The sequence below is a fragment of the Lepus europaeus genome, chromosome 20 (assembly GCF_033115175.1).
Source record: "Lepus europaeus isolate LE1 chromosome 20, mLepTim1.pri, whole genome shotgun sequence".
In the NCBI taxonomy this organism is placed as follows: domain Eukaryota; kingdom Metazoa; phylum Chordata; class Mammalia; order Lagomorpha; family Leporidae; genus Lepus; species Lepus europaeus.
Genome location: NC_084846.1, coordinates 4,076,956 through 4,099,008, shown reverse-complemented (window position 1 = coordinate 4,099,008; position 22,053 = coordinate 4,076,956). Strand labels below are relative to the sequence as shown.

The 22,053-nt window shown below is 53.8% G+C and overlaps 1 long non-coding RNA gene across 1 annotated transcript; it reads right to left on the bottom strand.

Annotated features, from left to right (window-relative positions):
• Positions 1–252: 252 nt before the first annotated feature.
• On the bottom strand, positions 253–9,497 carry LOC133749545 (uncharacterized). Its single transcript, XR_009864592.1, has 3 exons — positions 9,291–9,497; positions 4,227–4,578; positions 253–1,597 (listed from the first exon to the last, which is right to left on the bottom strand). It is a non-coding gene; the product is annotated as an uncharacterized LOC133749545 (long non-coding RNA).
• Between the last annotated feature and the right edge of the window lie 12,556 nt (positions 9,498–22,053).

The following is a 22,053-nucleotide window of genomic DNA, read 5'->3' as shown; positions in this document are numbered from 1 at the left end:
CTGAGGCTGGGAATCAGAAGCTGGAAATTTCATCTGGGTCTCCCATGTGGGTGGCAGGGACTCAGGTCCTTGGGCCATCACCTGCTGCCTTCCCAGGTGCATTAGCAGGGAGCTGGGTCAGAAGCAGAGGAGCAGAAGCTCAAAGCCGGCATTCCGAGGGGCCGCTTCACGCACGGCACCACACAGCGCCCTCTCCTCAGAGCTTGTGCGCACACTGCTCCGTGGGCCTGCCGCGCCTTTCCCCGCGTGGGAACCCTCTTGTCATTCCAGTGTTGGCTCGAAGCTCACCTCCGCAGAGAAGCCTTCCCTGACTGCCCTGTCTGGAGCTGCCCCCTGTGCCTTGCTCACCCAGTTCTGGGCAGATTCATTCTTCTGCAGAGGCAGGAGGCCTAGACCTCACTGCTCTGTGTGCATCCTTTGTGCTGGGCACACACATTGCCACATGGCAGGTGTTCGGTAAATATTTGCCAAACGAGAGAGTGAATGAGTGGGGGAAGCGGGTGACAATGAGACAGCTACACTTCCTCCTTTGAACTGGAAAACAGAGCAGATAGACAGGAACTGGTGCCGCAGACACCCACAATTGTCCCGTTTTTGCCAGCCGGCCAGGAAGGGGTCAGCGTGGACCTCCCCCTGACCTGCCCTCGCAGAGACCTCGGGGTGGGGGGACGTCCCCCCTGCTTCCACTAGGACGGCACGCCCGGCTGGTCCTCATGGTCTCCTGGGCACACCTGTGGAAGCCAGCCGGCTCGGGTGACACCACAACAATGGGCTGCTAATCTCAAGTGTCCACAGGAGCCGCTGGCAAGGAAGTGTCCCGGTGTGGCCAGCCCAGCCCAGGAAAGCCCCGGCTGCCAAGGTGTGCTATAGGCTTCAGTGAGCCTTCTGGGAGGCTGGGGCTGGCCCCGCGTGCAGGGTTGGCCACCTCATTCAGTGCTCTGAGGTACATGTTTTCCAGATGAGGCTGCTGAGGGTCAGTGGTGCGAGCTGTGTGGCTCCATCCCAGCTGGATCCAAAGCCAGGAAATCCATGAGAGCAGCGTAAGCCACCACTCGTGATGCCGGCCGGCATCCCATACTGGAGTGTGGGTCTAAGTCCTGGCTGCTCTACTTCCAATCCAGCTTCCTGCCAGTGCACCTGGGAAGGCAGCAGAGGATGGCCTAGGTACTTAGAGACCTGGATGGAGCTCTTGGCTCCTGGCTTTGGCTTAGCTCAGACCTGGCTGTTGTGGGCATTTGGGGAAGGCACCAGAGGATGGACGTTTCCTCTCCTCTTTCTCTCTTTCTCCCTCTCCCTCTGGATAAGTAAGTCCTAAAAAAAAACCCAAACCCAACACATTCAGGAAATTCAAAGCCAGAGACCAATGAGGATAACCGTTGGCCTCCGTGTCTCGTCCCCAACCTTCCCACCTCCACCTAAGCTCACGGGACGGTGCTGAGCCACCACTGGGGCTGTGAGTATGCTGCAGGGATCGAAGCTGCCTCTCGGGGGCGTCCACACTGCGTATCAGAATGCAGGTTCAAGTTCATGCTCTCCTGCTTCCAATCAGGCTTGCTGCTGAGGCAGACCTGAGAGGGCAGCTCAAGTGCTTGGGTCCCTGGAGAGAGAGAGAGAGAGAGAGAGAGAGAGAGAGAGAGAGACAGTGAGTCCATTTGCTGGTTCACTCCCCAAATGTCTGCAATATCCAGGGCTGGGCCGGGCCAAAGCCAGAAGCCCAGAACTCCATCCTGATCTCCCACATACGTGGCAGGGACCCCACTACTTGAGCTGTCACCTGCTGCCTCCCAGGGTGTGCGTTAGCAGGGAGCTGGGACTGGAAGCAGGCACTTGGATAAAGGATGTGGACATCCCGAGTGGTGACTTAACTGCTGAGCCCAGCGCGTGCCTGCTGTGTGCTAGGTAGCCTGTGTGATCTTCACCAACCTGGGGTGTGTTATGATGGCGTGGAAGACGGTTACAAAGGGGCTCTGGACACGGGGAGGGCAGCTGTGTGCTGTGTCCGAGGGAGGCCTGGAGGATGGGGCACAGGGCAACCAGGCCTTTGGAGGAGAGTGAAGGGGTGTAGGGAAGGAGAGAGGGCAGGCCTTGGCGTGGGGCAGAGCCAGGCAAAGGCCTGGAGGTGAGGCCCAGCTCGTCCATGGGGCAGGTCCCAGATGGGGTGGGCCCAGGCTGGAGAGTCCCACCTGACCCTGGGGTGATGAGCTGGCCCTGAAGAATCCGGAGCAGAGGCGGGGCCGGCTGTTTCTACATTTTTGAGAGGTTGGGGGGGTGGGACTTGGAGAGGGTGGAGGGGTGGCAGGTGATGTGTGAAATGTCAGGGTGGACAGAGGAGGAGGGCGTGAACAGAGTCCTGAATCACCCGGGAGGTTCTGGAAAGGAGGGGGAGGCAGGATGGCACCTCCCTGAGCATGCCCCCCGCCTCCCCCCACCCGGTAGCCCAAGTACCCGGAACCAACTGCCCTGAGGAAGTCCTAGGACTTCTGTTTTGTTTGTATTGTTTGCCGAGTGTTTTGAGGGCCAGTGCTGACGCTGAAGGGATGTGGCCAGGTCTGAAGTGGGCACAGCCCTTGCTGTGCCCCCAGGCGTAGAGGGAGTCAGGCAGGCCACCTGATGGATAAAATAATTAGAAAGGGGGAGGCATGGGGATGTTTGAGTACCAGGTCAGGTCCCAGCTTGGCTTCTTTTTTTTTTTTAAGATTAAATTCTTTCTTTGAAAGGCAGAGTTAGAGAGAAAGAGAGAGGAGAGAGAGAGAGAAAGATCTTCCCTCTGCTGGCTCACTCCCCAAATGAGTGCCCAGGGAGGCTGCAGGCGATGGCCCTAGGACTTGGGTCCCTGCACCCACGCGGGAGACCCGGATGGAGTTCCTGGCTCTGGCTTTTGAGGGCATTTGGGGAGTGAACCAGCAGGTGGGAGAATTTTCTTTCTCTCTCTCTCTCCCTCCCTCCCTCCCTCTCTGTCTTTTAAATAAATAAGTAAAAAAGTAAAAAATAAAAACATTAGAAATACAGAAAATTGACAGGTACTGGGGAGGGAATAAAGACAACGGAGTGACGAGTGACAGAGAGGCAAGCGCAGTTCAGTGCGTGCTGAGGGCAGATCTCTGATTTGAGCGGGACAGGAAGCAGCCAGCAGAGACCTGGGCAGGTGGAAGGAACAGCACGTGCAAAGGCCCTGAGGTGGGCCTGAGGAGCGAGCAGGAACTGCTGTGACAGCCAGGTGGGAGGCACAGCGCGTGCAAAGGTTGGGGGAGCCTGCCTGCGAGTGTGCAGGGTCCACTGAGGACAGCAGGGAGAGCCCGGCCGACAGGCGGCTAGAGTCACATCCCCATCCAGGGCTTTGAAGGTCCTGGCAAGGGTCTGGGTTTTACTCCAAATGCACTGAGGTCGCTGGGGAGCAGTGAGCAGGTGACGTGTAGAGAACGGCATGGAGCAAGGTGACAAGGGATGCACCTCTCAGCTGAAAAACTGCACTCTGCCAACCGCATATATTTGTTAATTTTTTTTTTTAAGGTTTGCTTTATTGATTTGAGAGGCAGAGTGACACAGAGAGGGAGAGACAGGAAGAGAGATGAACAGAGGGACCTCCCGTCCACTGGTTCACTCCCCAGATGGATACAACAACTGGATCAGGCTGAAGCCGGGAGCCAGGAGCTTCTCCCAGGTCTCCCACGTGGGTGCAGGGGCCCAAGGACTTGGGCCATTGCCTGCTGCTTTCCCAGGCACATTAGCAGGGAGCTGGGTCAGACATGGAGCAGCCGGGACTAGAACCTGCATGAATCCTATATGGGATGCCGGCATGGCAGGCAAAACCCGCTGTGTGATGCCGGCCCGAGGAGTTGACTCTAGAACCTTTTGTTGGAAGAAGGCACAGGCGTGGCTGCGGTGCAGCTCAGGGTGTAGAGCCTGCCCTTCCTCTGGGACAGGTTTCTGCAGCCCCTGCACCACCCGTGTTTGGGGGGCCGGCTGAGGGGCTGTGCCGTGCGCTGCAGGATACTGAACCTCCACCCTGGCCCCAGCCTCGAGGTGCCAGCAGCTGTGCTCACCCCAGCTGCGTCATCTCCAGGCCTTGCCACATGTCCCTGGGGGTGATGCCCTCCCTGAGATCCAGACGTTTCCTTTAGCCCCCACCTCCCAGACGGTGCCCCCCAGCCCCCGGAGCACCGTCCTGCTGCCTGTCCCCGTTCACTCATCCCACCTGCCCTTGAGAACTCATGACGAATACGAACCTGCGGAGGTCAGCTGTGCCATCTTGGGTGACTTCCGCGTGCCTCACTTTGCCCCGCTGTCAGATGGGTTCGTGAAAGCACCGCCTCACAGAGCTACCCCCGGGGAATGCGAAGTTGAAGTTCTGAGAAGGGCGTGGCTCCAAAGGTCATTCCTGGATGCTGGGGTTCAAGGCCGGTGCTCTTAGCCCCCTGGTGCTCTTCTGTTTCCTTGATGCCCTGCATTCATTGCGTGCTCTGGAGATACCAGCGTTATTGTTGTTGCTGTTGCCATGGCGATCTGAAGGCAGATCCCTGCCACTCCCTCTTGACCTCTAAGCCTGCTGACTGTCCAGCTTCATTTTTTTTTTTTTTCCTGCGTGGAAAATTCCGATTGAGAGGATGCACAGCTTCTCTGGGGCTCTCTTCACCTCTACGTTGGGGGCCTCTCCCTGGACCTCCCCCCATCCTCTGCTTCTTGAAAATCTTTATTTATGTATTTACTTTTGTCTACTTGAAATAGAGAAAGAGATAGAATGAGAGAGAGAGAGAGAGAGAGAGAGAGAGAGGGAGGGAGGGAGGGAGGGGCGGGGGGGATCTTCCATCCACTGGTTCATTCCCTAAATGCCTGCTACAGTCGGGGCTGGACCAGCCTGAAGCCAGGAGCCTGGAGCTGCACCCGGGTCTCCCATGTGGGTGTAGGGGCCCAAGCACTTGGGCCATGTTCTGCTGCCTTCCCAGGCCATAGCGGGGAGCTGGACTGGAAGGAAGTGGGACAGCTGGGACATGAACCTGTGCTGCAGCCCCTCTTCCTCACCTCATAAAGCCACAGATGCATCCTGGGGTTTCTACCCACATGAACTCATCTCATCCTTGTCACTTCCCAATACCACTGACACAGGAATTTGGGGATTACATTTCCAATGCACGAACCTTTGGGGGACACGCAGCATTGTCTGGTACCCTGGAGGCCACCAGCCCAGTGCCCTGCCCCTTGCTGTCACAGGATGTACCCTGGGGAGGCATCGATACAGCAGCGAGAAACATCAAGCTTACACCCACCTCTGTCTGTTCTAGCTAGGTGACTCTGAGCACATCCTTGGCCTCAGCTTTCTCATCTGTGCAATGGAGCCATTCACTGCAGCTGCCTGTGTGGTGAAAAGTCTAGCTTGGTGATGGCTGGAGACCATGCCCGACTCACATAGCAGGTGCATGGACCCAGGGCCTCTTGTAAGGGCAGGGCAGTCCTCATGGACTGACGGACACTTGGGGATGCTTACTGCTGTGCCTGCCTTGGAAATGCTTATGTGGGAGGAGCACTGGATGGGGAGTCCACAGGCCTGGGGCCCAGCTCTGGCACTGTGATTGATCTTGAACGTGCCTGGGGAGGGGGGGAGGGAGGGAGGGGTAAGAGAGAGAGAGAGAGAGAGGTGTGTGTAGGGGGCTCAGTTTTCTCACCTGTGAAGTGGGGAGACTAAGCACAGTGACCACACAGAATTCCTACTGGCTTGGTCTTTGTTCCCCCAGGAACAGGAACAGCGCCTTGGTAGAAAACTAGGGGGTCAGGTTTAGATGAAGGCCATCCTTGCCCTTTTCCTTCCTTTCTCTCTGATGTCTCCGACCACCATCTTCTCCCTGTGACACTCTCCCACACTTCATTGCCACTGCCTGCCCCGCCCCCTGCAGGCTTCAGTTTGCTGATTGTGACATCTCCTCCTCCAGGAAGCCTTCCCCGATTCCCCACCCCCTCTCCCACCGACCTCTGCATTCCAGCCCTATCACCTGTTCCTGTTCATGAGACCACCTCAAACAGGCTGCAAGCCCAGAGTCTGGTCGAGGCTCAAGGCGTGTGTGTGCTGAGGGTGACCTGGAGTCGGTTACCAGGAAATTGTGTAGAGCAGTTGCTGATCAGCTTGCCTGGGGCCACGGGTCCCTGGGGTTTGGCTCCAGGTTCAGGAGGCGGGAGGGGAGGGATGTGAGGCCCTGTGCTGTGCACCCTGAGGTCTGAATCTGCTGTCACCTGTACCCCAGGCACCTGCACATGCATCCTGTTGGAGATAGGAGATGACAAACCCAGTTCATCTCTTTGCATCTGGAGACGTGATGGTTATGGGGTGTTGTCTCCTGAGAATCCGGACCAAGGAGAAATGTGGGGGCCACGGAGGGGCAGGGTCCTCAGAAAGGGTTGCTCTGAGCAGCTGGCAGGGTTGGGGAGACCCACATCTGGGGCAGCTGCTGCAATGTCCAGGTGTGGGTGATTAGCCCATGGAGGTTGTGGGGTTTGCAAGGAGGATGCAGGACCCCTCAAGTCCCCCTTCACCTGTTCTAGCCCTTGGTATCCCTTTCTGCCACGGTGAGGGCATCTGAAGGGTGTTGCTGGGCAGTGAGGGCTTAAAGCCCCCATACTGGGCTTCAAGTGGAGGCCTATGGGGGGCTCTGGAGGGGGCCCTGGCGGGTATAAGCCCAGCCCTCAGCTCCCCTGGGTGGGCAGGGGCTGCCATGGGGAAATGCAGCCTTCCATGCACTCCCACGCGTTCCAGACCTGCCAGAGGCAGCAGGGCCTCTCCCAGGAAGGATCCACCCAGCTCTAGTCTGGTGGTGCCAGCCTGAGATGAGGGTGTCAGGTAGAAGCTGGGGGCTTAGGAGAATGGGGGTAGATTTGTACCTAGGACTGCGACCTCCCTGGGTCCCTGCGGGGGTCTTAGTTTGGCAACCGACCTGGGAGCCAGCTGTCGCCTGGGCAGGGATTCGTATGGAGCCAGCTGTTGTCCAGGGAGGGGTCTGCGGACCCCCTCCTCCTGGAATGTGTGAGCCTGCAGGTGTTAGTCACCACACGGCCACTGAATAATGCAGGCTGACCTGGGCGGCAGAGGTGGCACCCACTGCTTCCCCCTAGGGCAGGCCCTGCCCCTCTTGGGAAATTGATAAGGTGTGTCCTCACTGCTCTGCCTGGAGCTGGGGCCGGGCTGGGCTGGGTTCAGTCGCAGGGACTCGCCCCGGGGGTGAGGAACACAGCCCCAGAGGGCAGGAGGATGGGCCAGGAGGAGCCTGCACACCCGGGGCACTGGCATGGGCACCTGCTTGTTCTGGCTGTGAGCCTCCTCGTCACCTGCAGGCCAGGTAAGCGGGGCTGGGCCGGGGCCAGGTGAGGAGGAGAGGGCGGGATAGCACAGGTGCCTCAGGCCTCCCGTGCGCCCGTGGGTGGCATTCCGGAGGTCTTCTTCTCTCTGTCCCAGGTGACCCCTGGAGGCCTCTCTTTCTGCATGGACTTGGGTGACTCACTCACACCCTCATTCCCTCGGGAGTATTCACTGACATCTCCATGCCCAGCTCTTGGGTGGAAGGGTGGGGTGGGTGGGAAGAGGAACAGGTCCTGGCCCCACAGGTGGGCGAGACAGAAGGCCGATAAGACAGGGTGTGAGGCTGAGCAATAGCTAAAGGAACAGAAGGCTAGGGGTCGGGGGTGAGGAGACACGCTTTGCATAAACTGCACAGGGGCTCAGAGGCTGGCCGGGAATTCAGCGGGCACGGTTCTGTGGAAGGGCAACCGCGGCAAGAGAGCTGGGAGGGCAGGGGCTGGGGGCAGGAAGCGCCAGGTGCACATGGGCAGCTGAGTATGGGTGAGTGTATATGTTGAGCCTCGGGGGATGTTCGGGGAGGTGCAGAGGCAGCAAGGCAGCCTGGGAAGGAGAGAAGAGGTGCGTTCATCCCTGGGTCCAAGGGGAGGCCTTTCTGCTCTGTGGGTCACTTGGTGGGGGTAGGGGTCAGCATGGGCCTTGCTGCCCAGAGGCAGTCCCCCAGCCTCATGGAAAGGCTGGGGTCCACTTGGGGGAGGTGGACATTGTTGAGGAGGGGGCACCAGGCTCTCTGGAAGGTGCAGGTCCTCTACACTTGGGCCCAGGGCTGCCCAGTCCCCCTAATGTTTCATGCCGCCTGGGGAAGTGGACTGTGCAGGCAGACAAAACCCTCCAGTGCCCAAGACAACCTGGAACTTGTGGAAAAGGCATACGTGCTGTACCAGGGCTGGGGTTTCTGTTTATTTACTTGGAGGAGGAGGAGGAGGAGGAGGAGGAGGCATGGGGGGGGGGGGGAGGAGGAGGAAGGAAGGACTGTGGCTCTTCCTGGCTTAGCCTGGAAACACAGGCCACAAGGCACAGGGGTGGGGAGAGGCAGCCAGTGTGCAGCCCAGGGTGGGCGTGACCACCACCTTGTCCCTCCTGGGCCCCGAGGAACTGGAGAAGGTGCCCCAGGACCCCCAGTCTTGAGTCATCAAGACTCTGGGCTGCCAGAGCTTTGCGGTTGGAGGCCATTGTCACCGAGGCCACACAATGGGCTGAATGGCGGGCGGGTCTGTACATGGCAGCCCCGCCACCTTGGGCGGGTCCTGAGCCCAAGACACAGGCTGGTTAACTGCTTTTGTCCCCGTGGCCTGCTCAGGAGCGGATGCTGGGGGTTCCTGGCCCAGGGAGGGCCAGTGGCCTGGGCTGACACTCCTCCTTCCCACAAGGCCAGGGACAACCCTTCCGGCCACCCCAAGCCCTCCCAACGGCTTCCCTGACATCCTCTAGGATTTCTGACGTAAAATACCTGGGAACTCCCTTAATTCCTAGGCAGAAATCTGAGTCTGCTGTTGATGGACACGCTGTGTGTCTTTGGGCCAGGCACTTCACTTCTGAGTTTCCACCTCCCCAAAGAGCGAAGTTTTAAAGGTAAATGCCAGAGCTGCAGGCAGCAGCAAGGCTGTCTGGTCTCACCTTGGAGGACCTGGGTTCGAGTCCCGGCTCCACTCCTGACTAGAGCTTCCTGCTGATGTGACCCCGGGAGGCGGCAGGTGGACAGCTCACCAGGACTTAGGCCTCTGCCACTCACACAACACACCTAGATGGAGTTCCCAGCTCCTGGCTTCAGCCTGGCCAGGCCTGTTTATTGCGGGCACCTGGGGAGTGAATCAGTAGATGGGTGCTCTCTTGTCTCTGCTACATCAACAGATTGGCGGATGGATAGTTAGGCAGCTAGTCCAGAGCTGGGACTACCTGCATACCCCCTGCCCTGGGCCCCTTCTCTCCTGTCTTTGTGCTGCTTGCTCACCGTGAGCCTGGGTGTTCTCTGCGTCATCTTGCTCCAGCCGGTGGCACCTGGACCTCAGGTTTTGTAGAAGACATTGAGGCCAGGGAGGTGGAGCCTTCTGTGTGAAGCCGCACGGCGAGGGTGGAAGCCCAGCTCCTGGGAGCCTCGGGAAGATGGTGAGGCGGGTGATGGCACCTGTCCTGCCAGTGTCTGGTGCAGTTCTCCTCAGCAAACACCTGTAAACACACGAGGAGCACAGCACGCTCAGCGGAGACCCCTCCCCATGGCTTCCCCTGCCCCCTGAGGTTTCCAGTACCCCTGATAATGAAAGGGGAACGTGGAAAATTCCAGAAGCCAACAATCCATAGGTTTCAGATTGTGTGTCACTGTGAGCGGCAGGCTGAGGTCTGGCTCTGTCCAGCTCTGCCCTCCCTGGGATGCGACCCCTGCCTTTGTCCAGCACCTCCAAGCTGGAGCCTGCACATCAGTTTCCCACATGCTGCCTCTGGGACCAGGTTGACTAGTGACTCACGTCACTGCTCTCGTTTATCAGCTTTGTTTTCGGTCTCTCACTGTGCCTCGTTTATACAATGGGCTGAATCACAGACAAGTAGGAGGGCGCTTGGGAAAGCTTGTGTGAAATGGAGTTAAAAGATGTTTACTCTGCTGGAGAAACTTTGAAATCCATGCATATGATGGCTCTTGAAATATACATAGTATGGGTGGGAGTTTTCTCTCTCTCTCTCTCTCTGCCTCTGAAATAAGAATTTTAAAAAGAGACATTCATAGTATTACAAAGTAGACATTTCAAAGCAGGTATCTTTGAATTGCAATATCCATGAACTTTCTTCGAAGCCCCTTGTATGCATAGAAAAAAACCATAATATGTTCCTCCATGTGTATCTTTTCCCTACAATACACATTTTTCCATGAACTTCTTGAAGACCCTCTTCTGCAGGTATTTAAATTTTCTTTTTAAATATTTATTTTATTTATTTGAAAGGCAGAGTTACAGAGAGAGGTCTTCCATCCAACGGTTCACTCCCCAAATGGCCACAATGGCTGAGGCCAGGCCAAAGCCAGGAGCCAGGAGCTTCTCCCAGGTCTCCCATGTGGGTTCAGGGGCCCAAACACTTGGGCCATCTCCTGCTGCTTTCCCAGGTGCATTAGCAGGGAGCTGGATTGGCAGTGGAGCAGCTGGGAATCAAATGGGTACCCACATGGGGTCCCGGCATGTAGGCAGTGGCTTTACCCACTATGCCACAGCGCTGGCCCCTGGTTTCAGTCTTGGCTTCTCTCCTGAGTCCAGCTTCTGCTAGTGGGCACTCTGGGCAGCAGCAGTGATGGCCCAAGTCCTTGGGTCGCTGTCACCCACGTGGAAGACCCGGGTGGAGTCCCTGGCTCCTGGCTTTGACTGGCTCAGCTCTAGAAGTTGTAGGAATTTGGGAAGTGAACCAATGACTAGGATATCTGTCTGCCTTTGTCTCTCTTTTAAGTGAATTTTTAAAAAATGTAGTAAGAGTTTTTTTTTTTAAAAGTTCATGGAAATGAGTATTATGGATGAGAACTCTCTCTCTCTCACAAATATATACAGTTTTTTTAAAAAAGATCTATTTGTTTATTTAAAAGGCAGAGTTAGAGAGAGGCAGAAGCAGAAAGAGAGAAGTGAGAGCGAGAGGTTTTCCATCCACTGGTTCACTCCCCAAATGCTGCAAGGCCAGAGCTGAGCTGATCTGAGGCCAGGAGCCAGGAGTTTCCTCCAGGTCTCCCACGCAGGTTCAGGGGTCCATGTACTTGGGCCGTCTTCTACTGCTTTCCCAGGCCATAGCAGAGAGCTGGATGGGAAATGAGCAGCTGGGACTAGAACAGGCATCCAAATGGGATGCCAGCACTGCAGGCAGAGTTTCTACCCACTACGCCACAGCACTGGTCCCTAAATACAAATTTTTTAAAAAGAGAAAAATGTGTATTACAAAAAACTGCATTGATTTCAAAATATTTTGCACCAAAATTCCATGTGAACCTCTTCACATATCCTCATATGTATAGGAAAAACACAGCTTGTTCTTATTTGTGTGTGTGTGTGTGTATATGCATTTCCATGAATTGTTTGAAGTCCCCTATGATGCATGGATTTTAATTTCTTTTGCATCAAAACCAAGTTTTTTCCTAAAAACTATTTGAAAGGCAGAGAGACAGAGGGAGGGCGGGGAGAAAGGAGGGGGGAGAGAGAGAGAATTGTCCATCACTCTTCAAATGCTTCCAACAGGTGGGCTGGGCCAGGCCAGATCTAGGAGCTTGGAACTGCACTCAGGTGTCCCACATAGGTGGCAGGGACCCAAGCACTTGAGCCATCTCCTGCTGCCTTCCTGGGCATATTAGCAGGGAGCTGGATTGGAAGGGGAGACAGACTCAGTTCCAGGTACTCTGATATGGGATGTATGGTGACTTAACTCACTTGCACCACAACACTTAACACCCTTAACTTTTAATTCTATTTTTTCACGGACGGTTTGAAGTCCCTCCTGTGTACAGGGCTTGGTACTATCCATGACTATCCACAGGGGGTCTTGAGACCACCTCCTGAGCATAAGTGGCAGCGATGGGAGATGTTTCCCTATGACTGCTTTTTCTTTTCTTTTCTTTTTTTGACAGGCAGAGTTAGAGAAAGAGAGACAGAGAGAAAGGTCTTCCTTCCATTGGTTCACCCCCCCAAATGGCCACTACGGCCAGTGCGCTGTGCTGATCTGAAGCCAAGAGCCAGGTGCTTCCTCCTGGTCTCCCATGCGGGAGCAGGGCCCAAGCACTTGGGCCATCCTCCACTGCCCTCCTGGGCCACAGCAGAGAGCTGGACTGGAAGAGGAGCAACTGGGACAGAATCCGGTGCCCCAACTGGGACTAGAACCCAGGGTGCTGGTGCCACAGGCGGAGGATCAGCCTAGTAAGCCGCGGCGCCGGCCCTCCCTATGACTGCTGACCTCTACCCGAGTCCTTGAACAGTGGTCTTTGCCCCAGTCAGGATGTGGAGGGAAGGCATGTGGCAGGGGGCAGGTGTGTGAACGGTGGTGTTGGGGGGTGTTTAGAACTGCAAGGGGGACTCTGGCTTCTACCCTGCTTCAATGAGAATTTCAGTTTCTCTTGCCACTTGCAACTCAGCTCTTGGAAAAGTTGCGGAAGCGTGGGCAAGGTCCCCCACTACGCTCACCCACCCCTTCCTCAAAGAACAAGGTTAGCCTTCTTCCCAGGTGCGAAGTGGCAAAGGAAAGTGTGTCCCCGGGTTCTTCATGTTGAGCGCCTCCCTCTGCTCACTTAGCTATGCCCTGGGCTGTACACAGGGCAGCAGTCTGAGCAGGTGAACGAGCCCCCCCCCCCCCCCCCCGAAGGCCTGACTACTCAGGGGTTCCTGCAAGGACACACTCTCGCTGACCACAGGCTCTGAGGTCCAGATGACCATGCCTGCTTTACAGGTCGGAGGACAGACAGTCAAAGAGGAAGGACCCCAGGAAGGCAGGCAGGATGGAGCTGGGCTTTAAAACTTGTGTATAGGGGCTGGTGCTGTGGCATGGCAGGTAAAGCTGAGGCCTGCAGGGCCAGCATCCCATACGGGTGCAAGTTTGAGTCCCGGCTGCTCCACTTCCAAACCAGGTCTCTGCTATGGCCTGGGAAAGCAGTGGAAGATGGCCCAAATCCTTGGATCCCTGTACCCACACGGGAGACTTGGAAGAACCTCCTAGCTCCTGGCTTCAGATCAGCGTAGCTCTGGCCATTGCGGCAATCTGGTGAGTGATCCAGTGGATGGAAGACCTCTCTTTCTGCCTCTCTGTAACTCTGCTTTTCAAACAAATAAATAAATCTTTAAAAGAACAAACCAACAAAAAACACCTGTGTATAAAATTTATACGTATTTTAAAGGGAGAGCGAGAGCGAGAGCGAGGGAGCTGCTGGTAGCTCACTCCCTAAATGCCTACAATAGCTGGGGACTGGGCCAGGCTGCAGCCAGGAGTCAGGAGCTCCATCCAGGCCTCCCACAGGAGTGACAGGGACCCATCTACTTGAGCCCTCCCTTGCTTTCTGCCTTCATAGGAAGCTGGAGCGAGGAGTGGCGCTCAGATGTGAGATGTGGGCGTTTCAACCACTTCACCCAGTGACCACCCCTGGGGCTGGGCCGCTAACCCAGCCTCTCTGACTCCTGGCACTGGGTTCTGCATCCCACTGCCACCGTGCAGGGTTTCCCCTCACCTCCCTGCTCCCTGGAACCCCTCACTTCTATAGCTCAGAGCTGTCCTCAGGAGCCTAAACTCATCCCAGACCCAGACTGGTGTCCAGGAGAGTGACCAGCCGTCTCAGTCTGTGTGGGAGTTCCTGGGATGTGAGAATGTCATAGGCGCTCAGGGCAACTTGGTCACCTCCTATGCTTATTCCCTTATTCTCTGCAGCCCAACCAGTACCCGGCCATAGTAGTTGTCTGCAGTAAATGGTACATGAATGAACTTAAAAAAAAAAAAAAACAACAAAAACTGGGAGGCAGAGATGCACACATACACACAGGTAGATAGAGACAGACAGACAGAGCCCCCATCTGCTGGCTCACTCCCCAGATGCCCGCAACAGCCCCAGGCAGGCGGCAACCAGGAGCCAGGCTGAGTGGCTGACAGGAACTCAGTGACTTGAGCCATCCTGCCTTCCAGGATGTGCATTAGCAGGAGGCTGGAGTTTGGAGTGGAGCCGGGACAAAGCCAGGCGTTCTGACGTTGGACGTAGGCCCCCAACCGGCATCCTAACTGCTAGGCCAGTTCCCTGCTCCTGGGCTACTTTTTGTCTGGCTTTATGGAGATGTACTTGACAAGTAAGAATTGTACATGTTCATACATAACACGCATGGCACGCTGTGACAGGGGTGTACATTGTGAAGTAATTAACACGCCCACTGCCTCCCATGGCTACCTTTTGCTGTGTGGTGACAATGTGCAGGAATGACTCTTTGGGGCTAGCGCTGTAGCATAGTAGGCTAAGCCACTGCATGCAGTGCCAGTGTCCCATATGGGCTCTGGTTCGAGTCCCAACTGCTCTGTTTCCAATCCAGCTCCCTGCTGATGGCCTGGGAAAGGAACAGAAGATGGCCCAAGTCCTTGGGTCCCTGCACCCACGTGGGAGACCTGGAAGAATCTCCTGACTCTTGGCTTCAGATTGGCCCAGCTCTGGCCATTGCAGCTATTTGGGGAGTGAACCAGCAGATAGACGACCTCACTCTGTGTCTCTCCATCTGTCTATAACTCTGCCTCTCAAATACATAAATAAACCTTTAGAAAAAATTGCCTCCTTTAGCAAACTGAGTACACAGCAGAATCCCAACCTGGGCTTCATGCTGTGTGAGAAGCCCCCAGACCCTATTCATTCTGCAGAACTGAAACTTGATACATTTGACCAATATTTCCTTATTTTCTCCCACTGCCCTGTAGCCCCTAGCCACCACTATTCTACTCTCTGCTATTGGGAGTTTGAATATTTTATATTTTAAGTTGATTTATTATTATTATTTGAAAGGCAGGAGAGGGACAGAGAGGTCCTCCATCCACTGGCTCACCACCCAAATGCCCACAACAGCCAGAGCTGGGTTAGGCTGAAGCCAGAAGCATGGAGACTCCATTCAGGTCTCCCACGTGGGTGGCAGGAACCCAGGTACTTGGGCCATCACTGCTGCCTCCCAGGGTGCCCAGGAAGCTGGATCCAAAGTGGGGATGGGATTTGACGTGGGATGCAGGTGTCATAGCAGCTTAACCGGCAGCACAGCAACACCCACTGCAAAGAGTGTGGTGTGCTTCGATTCCACACGGGAGTGAGATCACGCAGTGTGTGTGTGTCCCTGTGCCCGCTTATCTTTCTTAGCACGGTGCCCTCCAGGCCCATCCCTGCTGGTTGGAATGACTGGATTTCCTCCTCTGAGGAGGCTGACTGGTATGCCACTGTGCATCTGCACGTTTTCTCTTCCCACCCCTCCATAAGCGGACGCTCCGCCTGTTTCCGTGTCTTGGCTATTGTGAATAAGGCTCAGTGCACACAGGAGTATAGATGTCTCTTTGAGAAATAGATTTCATATCTGCAGGTATGGGAGGGCTGCATCTCATAGTATTTTCAGTTTTCTGAGTCACCTTGGGTCACTGATTATTATTTTTTTAAAGATTTATTTATTAATTTGAGAGGTAGAGTTACAGACATAGAGAGGGAAAGACAGAGAGAAAGGTCTTCCATCTGCTGGTGCACTCCCCAAATGGCCTCAATAGCTGGAGCTGGGCGGATCCAAAGCCAGAAGATTCTTCTGGGTCTTCCACGTGACTGCAGGAGCCCAAGCACTTGGGCCATCTTCTACTGCTTTCCCAGGCCATAGCAGAGAGCTGGATCGGAAATGGAGCAGCCGGGATTTGAACTGGCACCCAAATGGGACGCTGGCGCTGCAGGCTGAGGCTTGGACTACTAGGACACAACGCCAGCCTCTACTTCTTCTTTAAAATCAATTTTATTTCAGAATAGTTCTAAGTTTATAAAACAAAACTCGTGAGAATTCCCACGTACCTAAGGGGATTACTGGGTTTAGCTCTGTGTGTGCTTAGTAAGCGTCTCCCCTGTAAACATTGCCTATTAACATCTTTGACACAGTTAATAAACCACACCAGATTCCCCTATTTTTTTTAACAACCAAAACCCCCCTTTCCCTCCCAGACTCTAGTAATGAATAGTCTGTGTTCAGTGAGGTTTTTTGTTCATTTGTTTAATTTTAGTCTCCACATATAAGATAGAACACGCAGCATTTGTCTTTCTGACTTCAGCTTATTTCACTCAACGTGATGCCCTCCAGTTCCATCCACTTTGCTTCAAATGATGGGATTTCATTCCTTTTTTTAATAGCTGAATAATATTCTATTGTGTATAGACGCCAATTTTCTTTATCCATTCATCTGATGATGGACACCTTGGTCGGTTCCATATTCTAAGGTAGCAAGTGAGCAGCGTCTCCGTCTCATTAGACCCACACAGGGGGCTGGCGTTGTGGTGCAGTGGGTTAAGCTGCTGCCTGTGACACCAGCAACCCATATCAGTGCCTGTTCAAGTCCTGGCTGTTCCACTTCTGATCTAGCTCCATGTTAATGCACCTGGGAAAGCAGCAGAGGATGTCCCAAATACTTGGGCTCCTGCACTCACATGGGAGACCTGGATGGAGTTCTAGGTTCCTGGCTTTGAGCTGGTTCATCCCTGGCCATTGTAGCCATTTGGGAAGTGAACCAGTGGATGGAAGAGATCTCTTTCTCTCTCTCTGTCTCTCTCTGTCTGTCTCTCCCTCTGTGCCTTTTTTTTTTTTTTTTTGACAGGCAGAGTGGACAGTGAGAGAGAGAGAGAAAGGTCTTCCTTTGCCATTGGTTCAACCTCCAATGGCTGCCGCGGCTGGCGTGCTGCAGCCGGCGCACCGCACTGATCCGAAGCCAGAAGCCAGGTGCTTCTCCTGGTCTCCCATGCGGGTGCAGGGCCCAAGCACCTGGGCCATCCCCCACTGCACTCCCGGGCCACAGCAGAGAGCTGGCCTGGAAGAGGGGCAACCAGGACAGAATCTGGCGCCCCTACCGGGACTAGAACCTGGTGGGCTGGCATCGCAGGTGGAGGATTAGCCTATTGAGCCGTGGAGCCGGGCCCTCTGTGCCTTCTAAACAAAAATAAATATTAAAAACAAAGAGAAGCAAAGCCACATTAGAGGGTGCTTCCCTATTCCTCTGTGCCTGGGTTCTAGAGCTGTCCTCGCCTTCCCCAGGAGACGGGAGAAGCCCCTCCTCTCTCACCCCCGCACAAGGAGGAATCTCCACCTCCTGTGTGTGTGGGTCCTCCTTTTCCTCATGTTGAAAGGGCCCCTGTGCCCTTCTACTCTGTCGGGATGGGCCCTCCCCTGTGTACTGAATGCTTACTGCACTTAGGAGGGTACTCCAAAAAGTTCACGGAAAAACAGAACTAAAAGCATAAACTTATTTTGTTGCCGTGGCTAAGATACTGTTTGGGATGCCCACATCCTGTTCCCGAGGGCCTGGATTCAAGTCCCTGTTCCTCATCCAGCTCCCTGCTCTTGCACACGCTGGGAGACAGCAGGTGAGTGTCCTTGGGTCTCCGCCACCCATAGGACAGACCTGGATGGGATGACTTGCTCTCAGCTTTGGCCTGGCCCAGCCCAGGTTGTTAAAAAGCATCTGGGGAATGAACGAGCAGATGGAAAATTTCTATCTATTTCTGCCCGTTTTGTGTCTCTCTGCCTTTCAAAGAAAATTAAATAAATAAAATTTTTAAAAAGCGTATTTTGCTGCAAAAAGTCTTGACATCCATGCATACAAAGGGCCCTCCAAAGCTTCATGGAAAATGTGTGCTATGGAAAAAATGAATGAATTGCAAGATCTTTTTGTACCAAAATAAACTTATCTTTGGGAAGTTATTTGAGACACACATACCTACACACACACACACACACTTAGCTGCCATCTACTGTTTTTTCCCTCCCCAAAGGCCTGCAACAGGAGACTCGGCTGAGTGCCAGGGCCAGGAAGCAGAAGATGCAACCCAAACGTCCAACATGGGTGGCAGGAACCCAACTACTTGAGCCATTACTGCCACCTCCAGCAGGAAGCTGGAGTCAGGAGCCATGGGATGTAGGTGTCCCAACTGTTAAACTAAATACCTGCTCCCAAAGTAAACTTATCATTTCATTCCATTTTTTTTTTCCTGTGAACTTTCTGAAGTCCCCTGGAAGACATTTATTTGCCCAGGGAATAGTTATTGAGCAGCTACCACGTGTCAAGCAGTGTTCTGGGCATTGGAGTTCTGGCTGTGCACAAAGACCTCTGCTGAGCTGGCATTCCGTGAAGGCAGACACAGCATTAACCGTGGCGGTGCTGCGTACACCAGGCAGTACTGAGACGGCGACAAGGAGAAAAGACACAGGGTGGGGAGTCAGGGGTGCGTGAGTGTGGGGGCGGGGCAGGTCAGTGAAGCTGCGACTTGCAAGGCTGGGGAACCGTTGCTCTGCACTCACAGCTAACCCACCTGTTAAACCTCGTGGCACCAACTGGTCATGCGTATCCTGCTTTGTTGTTTATTTAGTGTTCTGCCTTTCCTGTGGGGAAACAGGCGTTAAGAAGGGAGTTGAGGCAGATCTAGGATGAAGCCCAGAGCTCTAGGACATGAGTCCCTGCCCAGTGCGTGTGAGTGTGGGGAGTCTGACTGCGGGGAGTCTGAGTGTGAGCGTGTCTGTGTGTCTGTGGGTGCTTTGTGAGTAGCTTAAAGTGTGAATGTGAGTCTGCAGATACATGTGAGACTCAGAGTATGTGCGTTTTGAGTGCACAACTCTTTGTGAATAAACATGACAACATGCGCATGGATGTGTGTGTGTGTGTGTCTGTGCATGTAGGCAGGCTCTTCAGAAACACTGCTGGAAAATGGAATTCAACCGTAGATTTATTTTGGTGCAAAAAACTTTGGAAACCCATGCATCGTTTTTTCATCATACACGTTTCCCGGGAGTGTTCAAAGGCCACTTGTAGCACGTGTCTAGCTCAGTGCTTCAGCGATGGTAGTTAATCACTGTGGCTGGAGATGCCTGGATGGGACTGGAAACTGGGAAAACAAGACTGTAGAGGACATCACCCCAGGGTAAGGAAACCAAGCCCCAGCTTTTCTTGGGTCAAGACCTGTTCTTTGTCCCAGGGGAGGATTTAGAGGACCCCCCCCCCCCCGCCCCGCCATGGACACAAACTCGAGCTGCCATTGAGATGTCAGGGAAACATCTGGCCACCAGGAACCTGGGTACCAGAAATGTTTGTGTGTGTGTGTGTGTGTTTAATTTTATTTACAAGAGAGAGAGAGAATGTGCACTTCAGTCTCTAAATGCCCACAGTGGTTGGGACTGAGCTGGGGCTAAAGCCAAGAACTCCATCCTGATCTCCCATGTGGATGGCAGGGACCCAAGTGTTTAAGCCATCACCGCTGACTCCTGGGGTCTGCATTAGAGGGAGCTGGAGTTAGGAGCTGGAGCTGGCACTCTGATATGGGATGCAGGCTGGTGGATCCCAACTGGTGGCTTAACTGCTAAGCCAAATGCTCACCCGTGGGTACCAAAACGTACCCCCCTCCATGTCTTCTATCCTCTCTTTTGTCTGAGGAACTAACTACAAAGAGAGGGGAGAGTGCCCCATAGTCCTTGCTATGTCTCTGCCTTCCTGGCTGCTTCCTCTGGACATCACACACTGACTCCCTATGGTATGTTTTGAGGTTCCTGTGGCTCTAGCGTCAGCCTACACACTGGATTCGGTTTTGAAAGGATTCCTTTACCCCTAAAGATGACAACTGTCGCTGTCATGGTCTCAGGGACAGCGAATAGTCCCAGAGAAACTGCTCCTGAAGTCCTAGTCTGCCTTGTCCACAAAGTTTCCTTGCATGTATTCATCTCATAGCCATAGGTCACTCAGTTGTAATAATGAGAACTACTGTTATGTTGGACTGACTCCTTATAAGAACTGTAGCTGGGCTGCTGCTGGGGTGTAGCAGGCAAAGCTGCTGCCTGCAATGCCAGCATCCCATATGGGTGCTGGTTCTAGTCCTGGCTGCTTCACCTCTGATCCAGCTCCCTGCTAATGTGCCTGGGAAAGCAGTGGAATATGGCCCAAGTGCTTGGGCCCTTGCCACCCACATGGGGGACCCAGATTAAGTTCCTGACTCCTGGCTTCCTCCTGGCCCAACCCTGAGCCATTGCAGTCATCTAAGGAGTGAAGCAGCAATGGAAGATCTCTCTGTCTTTCCCTCTCTCTCTGTAATGCTGACTTTCAAATAAATCAATCAATCTCTTAAAAACAAAAACAAAACATGTAGATGTAGGAGAATACTTTAAAAAGCTCGTAGAAGGGCAGGTGTTTGGCAGAGCAATGAAGACACCATGGGGGTTCCTGCATTTCATATTGCAGTGCATGGGTGTGAGACCTCTCTCTGCTTCCAATTCCAGCTTCTTGTTAGGTACACCCTGGGAGGCAACAGGTGATAGCTCAGATGTATGGGCCCCTGCCACTCATAGGGGAGACCTGGATTGAAGCTCTGGCTCCCAGGTTAGGCCTGGCCCAATCCTGGCTGTTGCAGCCATTTGTTTATTTATTTTTCTTTTCACATGTATTTTATTATGAAAAAATCTAATACCTTTCTATATGAATGCATCCAGCAGCATGGTTTGTATGAGTTAAGTATTTTTGTAGTTTTGATAAATGAATTAACTTTTAGCCAACTGGCAGAAGAATATCTTGAAAAAATATACCCAGGCTCAGTCATTTTATTTTATTTTTTTCAAAACTGAATATAAGATGGGCGGTTACTAATTCATCCTGACAGGAAGTCAGGCTAATCACAAGGAGGGTTCGAAGATACCTGCCACTGTGTTTGATGGTACTTCGTTTATTTTAGTTTTACAGTTTTGTTGCAGGCATTTAGAGAGGGAGCTCAGCAGATGGAAGATCTCTCTGTCCGTCCGTCGTCCATCCATCTTGTCTCTGCCTCTTGCTTTAAATGCATAAATAAACATTTGTTAACAGCTTGTGGGAAACTGAGTTAAAAGAAAAGCAAATTTTGGTGCAAACGTTTTTGGGGTGCCTGTGGCTGAGGGGTTTTCAAGGACCCATGGGGAATGTGCAGTATGAAAAAACTGCATGGATTTTAAACAGTTTCTGCACCAGAATAAACATCGATCCGTTCCATTTCCCCAGGAACTTCCTGAAGTCCCCTCATAAGCACAGGAATAGATCAAATCTATTTGACTTGATCTATTTCTAACTTTAGTAAACGATACAACCAGACTGCCGCGAGACTCAAATAAAGCACTCCTGCCTGAGGTCGGCTGTTCTGAGCTCGCCTACAGTGGATTCAAGGAGGCCCACAGTCTAGGGGGACACCCAGAATTCTCCTCTGAGAACAAGGAAGGCGAGGATGGGCGTGGCTGAGACCCAGGCCCCACCCCTCTCTCTCCTGGAGATGGTGCAGTCTCTCCTAGTGCAGAGGGCCTGAGGCTCCAGCCCTGGGCATTTGTCAGAGTTGCTTCAGGAGGGGTCCTGTACCGTGGCAAGAGTTGTGAGAGAGCCTTGCTCAGCCCCTGTGCTGGTGAGGACTGGTGTGCCCGTGACAGTCACTCCCATGCCACTGACCATCCAGGGATGCATGGCAGCAACTTCCCTGGACCCTGAGGGCACGGCCTGGGTTGAAATGGATGTGGGAGGGGTCCCAGGCTCTGCTGTATTCTCCCCAAGTCATTGACCTCTACACAGTTGCTGATGGTGAAGAGGCTCAAGTGGGCAAGCCGAAGCAGGGTCAGGAGGAGGAGGCAGACAAGTGGGAAAGGGGTCGTTTCTGTCACTCTGTGTCCTTGGCTTTATAAAAGAGTAAGTGGAGACACGCAGTGTTGTTAGATCACGGCCTTAGACTCTGATTCATAACTGAAATCTTAGAGGTTCAGGTGCCGGCTTCTCTGTACTCAGGGGAAGCCCTGATGGCCCAAGACCTGGTTGTGTCCACTGGACTGAGCTGTGTCCACGGGACTTGGGCTGCTCTGTGTGACTAGCTGAGTGGGAGGCAGCAGCGTGGCCACACTGTGTCCAGTCCAAGTTGCAGAATATTGAGTATTTCCTGTAGCTGAAGCGTAATCTGTAAATTTTGGTGGACCTGGCGATCGGCAGGCCACTTTTTACTGGGAGAGCTGCAGAGCTGGGTGGCACCTCCAGGACCT